Source organism: Pyrgilauda ruficollis, unplaced genomic scaffold (genome assembly GCF_017590135.1).
Source record: "Pyrgilauda ruficollis isolate IOZ18807 unplaced genomic scaffold, ASM1759013v1 scaffold18, whole genome shotgun sequence".
NCBI lineage: Eukaryota > Metazoa > Chordata > Aves > Passeriformes > Passeridae > Pyrgilauda > Pyrgilauda ruficollis.
Genome location: NW_024516984.1, coordinates 6,655,289 through 6,666,019, shown reverse-complemented (window position 1 = coordinate 6,666,019; position 10,731 = coordinate 6,655,289). Strand labels below are relative to the sequence as shown.

The 10,731-nt window shown below is 32.3% G+C and overlaps 1 long non-coding RNA gene across 1 annotated transcript; it reads left to right on the top strand.

The window, feature by feature from the left end:
* The first annotated feature begins 2,722 nt into the window (after window positions 1–2,722).
* LOC121351907 lies at window positions 2,723–7,190 on the top strand. The gene is made up of 2 exons (XR_005954857.1): window positions 2,723–2,914; window positions 6,916–7,190. It is a non-coding gene; the product is annotated as an uncharacterized LOC121351907 (long non-coding RNA).
* Window positions 7,191–10,731: the final 3,541 nt, after the last annotated feature.

Here is a 10,731-nt window from a genome sequence, read left to right as displayed (position 1 = left end):
TTGCCAGATACGTGTTTCTGGATAAAACCCCCTAGAGGTCTGCTGCAAATTCTTTTTCAATACAACCAGATCATTGCAGATAATTGTATTACACAGGGTATTGATCCAAAATCGTTGTGCACCGGAAACATCTGAAAAAACATGATTATAGCTTTCTGGTTATTGTTCGTACATCATATAAGCAGGCTTTTGTGTGAATCACCTGTAAGAAAGGCAAGGTGGAAACATCAGAGAAATTACCTCTTTACAAGAATCTATTGATCACTTTAAATCAAAGAAGTATGTTTGACATAAGATTACCTGCCAGTTTGAACATTAGGTACACTATGTTATAGCCTGGGGCAGTTGTAAGTCTGACAAAGGGATTGTAAATAAAGCATGCAGCTGCTAGCGCCTCTGGCTTGGGATCAACCAAGGCTCAAGTCCAAGGCATAGGTAAACTTAAAATAATTTAACCCTTTTTTACCAGGACACATTGTGAGTTAAAACTGATTGTTAAAATTAGTGATTGAATCGCCTCTTGTATGTTTAAATAGCTGTGCAATTACAAAAAATACGTTGTTGGATCTGTTCACAAATCAAAGCAGATATAAATAAAATAAATTGTGGAAGATTAGTCTGTCTCCACACAACAGATCACAGCTCTAAACTACTTCTAAGAACTTCTAAAGCATTGTTAAAGATCTGCTTCAGGATAATACATACAATTCTATTTCACAAAATTGACAGGAACTTAATAAGTTTTAAAATTAAATAAACCTCATTTTTTATATGAAGGAGTGTCTTCTAGAAAAACAATTAAACAGATCAACAGCTGGAAAACTTTTAATGGCAGAGCTTTATATTACATGTGAAATATTTACCCTTCTTTTGGTTTCAAACCCCAATCGAATACTTGGAGTCCACAGATAAATAAGGCTACTCAAATAAGTAGTCATATTATTTCCAGACAGAAAATCTACCACACTAAATTTATTAAAAATGTGTTGCAAAAATGGGTGCAAAATGCACTGAAAAAAAATATTTTTATATATATTATAATTCTTATTGAATGATGGCAGCATACACTTGACTTTACCAGTACTGCTTATTTTTTAGGTAAGAAGGCAAAGTCGGTTATACATTGTTTTTTAAGCTGTACATTTTTTTAAACACGTGTTGACACTAATAACTGTTTAACTCATTAGTTCACAAAGATTCATATTTGCTTGATATTAAGTAAGGATGAGCTCTTGGTGATATCTACTGCTTGTTAAACATTTAGTTGCTAGCATTAGCTGTGTATATCTTTCTGAGGCAAAAATTTAAATTTAAACAGTTTATATACAGTAATTTTACTCATGGAAATGGTGACTGTTGCTGTGTTTTGTGAAAAGTCAGCTTATGTTACTGTCAATTAGAAAAGAACAAAGCAATTTCTTATATAAGGAAATTGATCTTCTGAATATTCTGAATTCATAAAGGAAGATAGGATAGCTGAATTTAGATCCTGTGCATATGGTGAATGCTGTCAGACATTAAAGACAATAAATGCAGAATCATGTTAACAGAGCACAAATGTTTTTCTTCAAGGGAATCTTTCAATCTAAACTTGAAAAATAATGTTTTCTGATTTCATTGAAGTCTGATGTATTTTCACGCTCTAATATTATATTATGGCACATTAAAAACAGGGGTTTTAATCCACAGTCACATAAATGCCTCTTTTATTATACTTATTGAACTACCACTACAAGATCTCTAATTTCTTACATTTTTCTGATATCAAATTTCAAAATAATTTGAATACTGCATAATAAAGGAATTGCGTGCTATAAAATGCTTGTTGTGAAGCACCTGTTTTAATGCTTATTTTTATTCCACAATGTCCTAGACCTGTTCACTACATGTGCCTATATGTCTAAAGCCATATATTTATGAAAGAGTATAAAAACATATACATGTGTGTGGATTTGTGTCTGTGCAGGAACGCATACACCTGCACACTAACACAAACTCACGTGTGCACATACTAAGGGCTAAATATTTAAATTAAAGCCTATGTACATATATCTTTTAGGAGAATGGTCAACAAAGAACAAAGGAAAAATGTCTTTGTCTTAAATCACTTATTTTTCTGAGAGCTGGCAGAGCACGGCTACGGTTTCTTTTGGTCTAAGGAAAGATTGCCATCTATTGGATGACCTTGGAAAAGAACGGGTTTTTACTATGCATGTGCTCTATAATTCATGAAAAAATATAATGAAATTGAAGACTTCAAGCTTAAATTGTACATCTTACTATTGTTAAATGGTATAAAAACTGCTTTATTTTCAAAACTGTGATTTTGATTTCTAGATTGACTTATGCTGCCAAATACAAAGGCAGTAGGTGTTTGCTTCAGAAGGAATGAAATACTGGATGTGCATGTACACAGTAAGCTCTGATAGCAGTTTAAATGTTTTCATAATATTGAATCCAAGTTTCTTTATTTAAGTTTACTGTAATACAATGAAAGAGACTTAAGCCAGCTCTTAATAGTTTTATAACATATTTTCCTCTCAAAATTTGGGAATGGAATGATGCTCTTCTCCTGAAAACAGTATTTGCCCAGCTCTTACCGAGAGTTGCACTGCATTGCATTTAAAACAAAAATATCGCTCTGCTTGAGCTTAAAATGCAAAGCTTTCCTTCTTTCTTTTCTTTTTTTTTTTTTTTTTTTTTTTTTTTTTTTAACTTACAGGCAAAGAACTTGCCAGTCAAGATGAAAAACTTCTTCTAATGGAATCCAGCTTGAAAGCAACTCAAGAGCAGCTAAGTGAGCAAATAGCAGAAACAGTTCGCCAAGAACAGAACAGTAGAAAATCACAGACGGAGAGATGAAGACCCAGAGAAAACATATTCTAACTTCTGAAGACGAAATTAGTGATTACAAGTGAGTTACTTATTTTTCGGTATTTGAGAAACAAAAGACATTAAAGCCAGCAGTAAATCCTTTTAATATGTACTGTATTAATCGTTTCTCTCAGGTACAATGCAGTGTAAATGTGTCCTGTAACTCTGTTAAATAAACTATTAAATCTAAAGGATCGATTAATGTATAATTTAAAATATGTCCTGCACTTAAAAAATTGAGTGTTGAAAAGTACTATTAGTAGGAGTCTGGTTTATTTTGAAAATTCATATTCTGTAGTGTTGAAGTAGAAGAGTATGTGTAATTGTTTATTACCTATCTGTTAATGGTATTCTCATTGTCCTCTTTTTAGAGACCAAAGGTTACATATGGGTCTTATTGTCCTTCCTTTTTTTGTTATAGAAGCTGCCTCGAAGCAAGAGGCTACCAAATTAAAGAAAATTTGGTGTCTGAACTTTTAGTCACAATAGCAAGGCATATATGAAGTTGCTAACATAAAGGAAAAAATACAAACTGTACACTTTAAAAGAGTTTACACTGAAAAAAGTACTTTTGTTCTAAGCAGTCAAATTTAGTATCTATTAGATTGAAGCCTAGCTCTTAGGATTTTATCAAAAAGTAACAACGTTCAAAAATTAGATTTTATCATTTAGCTTAACATAAACTATATTTTATATTGAGTCACAAAGTGATTCATTTTTTAGAGTTCTTGAGAGTGAGACTATGCTGAAAATTACTCACATAGTTGATGCTTTTTTCATGCAGTCATTCTCTTCTTATTAAAGTTATGTTGCATTAAGCAATCCCTATATATACAGACTGAATTTCAAGCCATTTTGTAATATCACAGAGCATGATGAACACTTTATACAAGATAATTTGGCTGCAGAAAGTCTGTTCATTTGGAGGTGGATTGAACATTTAGAGCTAAATGTTTTACCTCAGATTTTTAGCAAGCATAAAATATTACCTCAGCAAATGTTTTCTTAGGAAGACTTGCTAAATTCAGACGTAACAAACATCAGGCGTCTAAAGCAAAATATTATATACGCTTAGTGTAAATGACTTTTAGACTGGAACTTCATCCGTTCTTCAGCTCAAATGTTTTAAGTTAATATTTATGCTGAAGACTGGGAAAAGCTTCATGGAAGAAACCCTGTCTTCAGTAATGTGTCTTCATTTCTTTAAATAAAATAGCTTGGTGGTTTTCAACCTGTAGTTATATCTCTAAAGACATTACTAGTACTTCTCTAGGGAAAACACTGTCACTGATTTACTTTCCTAACACAGCTTGAATCTTTTGTCATAGTGGGTTTTCTTAACCATTTAACGTTATTCCTCAGTTTACAAAATGCCGTGTTATGCCTAATCTTGTAGATAGTTCTTTGTAAATAAAAAGGATACAAACTTCTAGGACTACTGATTGTGGTAACTTAGTGTGGGATGGGGGGAAAGGAGGGGGGAAGTGGAATTGAAACTCCCAGCTGTAGCTGATTGATTGTGTCATGAAATATAGCTTTTGAGAGAGCAGGAATTTTGCAAAAGTTCACTGAAATGAGTTTCACTAAGGTTGAAAGAGAAGGCCAAATGATAATCATGAAAAGATTTTTCAGAAGGACTTTGTAATAGATTTTTATACCTTATACGAACAAACAAAACTTGAATGAATCTCTTCACATGCAAAAAATTATTAACAAACCGACCTTTGTTCTCTTCTGTTTTCTACACTTGTTCAGTGACTTTGGAAGTTTGTTACTTCAGCACATGAACATAATAAACTTTGAGTAAGGAAAACCTTTACTTAGCTCTATAGATTATCAAAACTATTTTTATTTAGTCTTATGTAAAATTTTGACTTTGTTTTTGATACCATTGTTTTTTAAAAGTACTCTGATGCATTGCTGCAGGATTACGGTAACCAAATTATTTGTTGAATCTGAAAAATTAAAACTGCAAATTCAAAACAATAGGTTTAGTAAAATGGAACTGATAAATCTAAGAAATTAACAGTGAAGCCATTTAAATATTGAAATTTCCCTTTAAAACAACATACTGTGTACCTGAAAACTGTAATGCTGTGCCAGCCAGTATCTGCTCTGTTCTGTTCCTTGGGAAAGAGAAAGAACAATGGATCTCTGTCCCCTGGGTATTTTGGGACAGGGAATGTCATAAGGGTTATATTTAGTCACTAGGAAGGGTACTGCATGTGTCATAAAGTAACATCCCTTTGGTGCTGACTTATTCAAAGTCAGACAGTCCTGGACATTTCTTACCTTCCTCCTTAGTGAATCTGACAAATGCAGCTGATATCAAGGCGAGAGCACAGGACCATACAAAGAAAAATACAGCACAGCATAAATTGGTCACTTAGAACTGCACTGAGTCCTGAGATTCTGCTATAGCTGTTGTGAGGCCTTTGAGGGGAAAGGTTCATTTCTGTATGCTTTTATTTCCTTGTTGTAAAGGCCTTGTTACAAGTTATTTGTCATGGAAGTGGTAAAAAAAGGAAATGGTTGACTAGGATTTAAAAACAATAAGCAACCCTTATATTCATTAATTAACCAGAATAAAAATATTTCTTTTTAAAGCAGGGCAAAAACATTTTCTGCTAATTTCACAGGGTGCCCCTTGCACTTATTTCATAGGGATGCAACTGAAAGTTTTTAGAAGTCACAGGCTTTGTTTGTTGTATACTTATCCTGGATGAAATAAACCTGAGGAAACAACAAACCCAGTCCCACTCCCCAGCCCTCCACCATACTTGCCTTCCCCCCAGTATAAGCCTGTTACACCTGAAAGATTTGTTTGGAATGTCCAGTGGGAACCTGGAAATCGTAATAATTTGTAGTATCGATTGTGTGAAGCTATGCAGCTGGGGCCTCTAGTGAATAGACAGGAATAGACATTTTATTGATTAACTTTTACAGTCATATTTTCAGGACTCTGCTGCAACATAATTTTCACTTCCTAGCTTTGTGCTGCTGCATCATGAAACTTGGATTCTTCTCTCTTAACATTTACCCACCTGAGAGAAACAGTACAGACATGTCTTTTTTTAGCTGTGCTCCACAGAAATGCATAATACTTGGTGTAGTGAATTCTTTTAAATTTCCCCTCTGCTGTCACAATAAAATGAAAAATCTTCGCAAGTGATGTTAGTAAGTATTGAACAAGTTGCACGTCCTCTCTAACCCCCCACTAGATGCTGTTTGTAACATCTTCTTGTAATTCTATTTCTCCTTTGCATTTTCATTCTTATTTTTTAAATGGATACATTTCTGGCAAAAGCAACCCTCCTCTTTACATCCACAAATTCCAGAACTGCTTAAAAGGAAATCCAAAACAGCCCTATAATGAAATCTATGCTTTTATTAGTTAGTGAAATTTTAAAAGGAGAAGACAAAATGTTCACTTGAAAATATGAAAGGAATTATCAGAAAAATCTGATTCATTTTCAGGATTGGCATCCTGCATTAACTAAAATTGCTTATAAGATTACTGAGAGGATCGGATTTCAGTACAGTTACTAATAATTTTTTTAAAAATCTGTAGATGTACTGAAGTCTTATACAAACAAATCTCAAAAAAACTTTTTTTTCATTTCTGGCATTACTAATTTCCAGAAAAGAACAGAAATGGCATTGTGCCATTGTAAAAAGAGTTGTTGCATATTTGCTGGTTTCTTTTTAGTAAGGGTTACTTTGTACATTAGATTCCTAAGCCATTTCTCTTTCATGCACTTAGAAAATTACCAGTGAAAATCCTCATCCATTTTATTCCTTTATTGGCTGTTTATTATTAGTTATTTTATGCACTTTCATGTGAACCATGTTTTTGACATAAGTTTAATAATGCCTTATAGGCTAAATATTCACCACCCTATCATCACTGGTCCTAATATGATTTAAACGTCTGTCATCCCACTACTTTCTCTATGCTGTGCTGCTATTAACATTTTCTAATTATAACAGTGCTTGAGATATTCGTGGTCATGTTTCATTTTGTCCTTCCCCTCTCATCAGAGACATGGTGGTGTGCACCATATGGAGCTACAACTGAGGCAGAAGCTCTCCCATCCATCACAAAAGGTTCACTTTGTTTACCATTGTCAAACTTATGACTAAATAATTCCTATTTTGTTTAAAAGAATCAGGAAAGGTGTGGAGGACTTAAAGGTAAGAATAACAACGCCAAATAAAGAGGATTAGTACCAACTTTCTCAAGACCTCAGTGTCCACTGGTCCTGGAATAGGTAGAAATAGTCTCAATCAGGTGAAGAACTAGAAAATTTGAAGTGCATTAGTTTCTTCCTATGCATGGAAAATGAATGCATTATTTTGCAAACTGATTAATCGTAGTATCAGATTTTAATGGCATCCTAGGCTCCAATCTTTCAAACATATGTGAATATATGTCACAGTTTCACAGTTTTGTGAAACCAATTATCCTATAAACATGTGAAAAGCTGTTCACAAGCTTGCAAGATTGAAGATGAAAACTTTTTTAAGGATCGCTTATTATTTTGTTATGTAGCTGTGATGGTGTATTATAAAAGTAGTGAATTATGATGTAAGGATTACAGGAAATCTCTGAAACATCTGACTGTATTTCAATTTAGATTAATTTAATGGAGAATCGAAATTGGTGAGTGTGATTTAGTTAAAGAACGGGGAAATGGTATTCCCTCTTCTGAACCTTTGTGGAGATATTAAATAAGATCAAAGTAGTATTTCAGTAAGTTTTATATGTTCTAGGTAGATAGGACTCTGTGCATAGCATGTTAACTGAGTTTCTAGATTTTCTATTTAGTTTCTTTCTCGTTTTCTATTTTGACATATCCATGCTAAGGCTTCTTACAGTTGTGGTAACCTTTTCGTTATGAATTAGGCAAGTTAAATTTTAAAACTTTTAAGAAGTAAAGAATTTGAAATGTTTTAAATGTTTATTAAATAAACTAGATGCAAAATATAACAAAATGTTTCTTAGAGCATTTTTTTACACTGCACAAATTCAGAATTAATTATATTTTCCCAATTTTAATCAGAGAAGGTTTGTGAGTTTATCATGACATAGCTGAAGGCTGCTTGACTTCAATATTTTATCTTTTCCTCTAAGAGAAAATGCAAATCTGAAGTATTTTAATAAGCTGGTGCCATTTAGTTTGATTTTTAATTTCTAAGTATTACTGGAAAAAGTAAGTCATTAAGTAAATAAAAATTTGTGTTTATAGACTTTCACATCATCTATGGCACAAATATTAATGTGCCATAATTTTTTGGTACATTAACAAAAACCCAAAAAATTATTCAAGTACAGGATATGATCCTATACATTTGTGTCTTCCCAGACACTACAGTTATGACTGAGAAAAGCTGAATTGATTGCAATAAAAATCTACCTGACAGTAAGTATTTGCAGTGGCAGACAAAATTATTTAAGAAAAGAGAATATAAAATTAAGAAAGACAGATGGACTCATAAGAGTGAAATACAAATAGTCTGAATCAGGATTGATTTCAACATAATGTGGTGGAGGAATCCCCACTTATTGATCAACTTTAAAGCCCATGCACAGCACTTAAAAAGATAAAGTAAGCAAGGTCAGATAATCAAAGCATTTAAATAGTAAAAACAGCAACTGCCACTGTAGACTGCTAAAATAAATCCATAATACAAATTGCTTTAGCAAAAAGTGGATGAGCAGCTGATCTTCCTATTGAACTTTTATACTGTTCAGTGACCACACTGGGGAGAGGATTGGAAGAAATGCCTTGAAGATCAATATTGAGTGAGAGGTAGCAGGGATTCATTCTGAACCTGAAAGAATTACAAGTATGAGAGTAGAGATCCTGAGGAAATGTCATCAAGAAAGGACCGATCTTATAAAATATCACACATATTATAGGAGCATAGTATTATTTGATATCCTCTTATGATCTTTGAGCATTCAAAGCTTATTAAATCAGAACTTTACTTATTGAAAAACACAAAAATACGAGTAATGACTTTAATGAAATTAGTTCTAAGAATTCAGTAACCTCTGTCTTCAAAACAAGGAGAATTTTAATTTTCCAAATTAGTATAGTGCTCAGTTGGGGCTGCTACTTTCCAGCCATATGTATTTCAAGTTCTTGCTGAATAGGAATGATGAACCAGAATATTGTATTGTTTCTCTTTTTTTGATCTTTTTTGTTTTTTTGAAGATCAACATGCACCTGTAATTAACATCTTTAATGTAATTTCTATTTGTTCAGATCTATTTGAAATACTATTTTTGTAGACATTTTAATTATTCTGTGGAAACTACAATGCTGTAATACAAGTGCTTCAAATTTCAGTTTTTCCTAAACCTGTATATGATTTTCGTTTTAAAATAGGTGTTAAAAATATCTTTTATTTATACATTAATTTTTTCAGCACTATTCAAAGAGTAATTGTGAGAAAGAAATACTAGAGGTGGAAGTACTACAGTAGCTCATTTTAAATATGTTGTTTTCATTCACTGTTTTATTATATCATTGTATGAGAAACACTGCATTTTCATGAATATATTACCCCTTTAAAATGAAGAATCCTTCTTTTTTCTTTGTTTTTGACCATAATCTTCCTTTACGGCTCATTTTCCTACCTATAAAAATTATGTTATTGTTAGAAATTAATAATTTAAGGTGTGACAGTATTTGTATTTTAAACAATAAAAAAGGAACACTAAAACAAGAGTGTTTCAAGGATATAGAAAATATATTAAAAAAGAAAAAAAGTAAAGTGAGCATTTATGTTCTCTTAGAAGATCTTTTTTGACAAAATACTTTGGAGTAACTGATTCCCAAAATCATGAAGTTTGTTCACTGTGGTAACTGTACCATGCACCGTTTTGTAATGCATAATTATTTACAAGCACTATTGGTTCAATTTTTGCTGTATGAATTGCTGATTACAGCAATTTCAATGGTAAAATTGTGAAAAACCATATTCATAGTTGTCAAAGAAAGGTCAGCTTATTTGCATTCATTAGGAACTTGGAGGGCCATACCACATGCTTTTCCTCTGGGATTCTTATAGTTATTGATTTGTATACAGCTGTAGGAAAAATTAGTTGGAATTATATTGCACTTACCACTGGAGGCTGTATATTAATAACACTGTAGTTTTACATAAAAAAAAAATTAGAACCAGCAAATTAAATAATTGTCATTTTTAAAATGTAAAATTGTTATACTTAACTTTTTAAAAACAATCTCTCTTGAATAGCTGGAGGAAATATTTTAGTGAACTTTTGTTAATACCCACAGTACTTTTATTTGCACAAAAATGCATAGGAACTTATATTAATGTGACATAAAGTATTCAAAACTTCCTATTGAGTAGTGGTCTTTATAGTTGCTTGTAAACCAAGACAATATTTAATCATATGCTTAGCCTTCTTTATATAGTGATTTTTTCTTTTATAATTCCTAACCCCAAAATGTAATTTAAAAATATGAATAACCCTCTCTTACAAAAAAAAAAAATCTTACTTTTGTACTCTAGTCATTAAAGACCCTTCAAGACCAAGAGCTGTGTAAAATCTTAAGAAAATGTTATAGCCATCCTAGACTATCTCTTTAGGTATAAAACAATATGGCTAATGTCTTCAAAAAATGTCTACATGGGTAACATACCAACAACGTGAGGTCAGGTAAAGCATTTTGTCAAACTGTGACAAACCTTTGTCTAAATGGAGAGAACTTCAGATTTACAGATAGCACTGAAGCTCAGGTGGTATGCATTTGAAACCTTGTTTGTGTTACATTGATAAATACTGTACATGATTAGTGCATATTTCTGTGAACTTTTAAC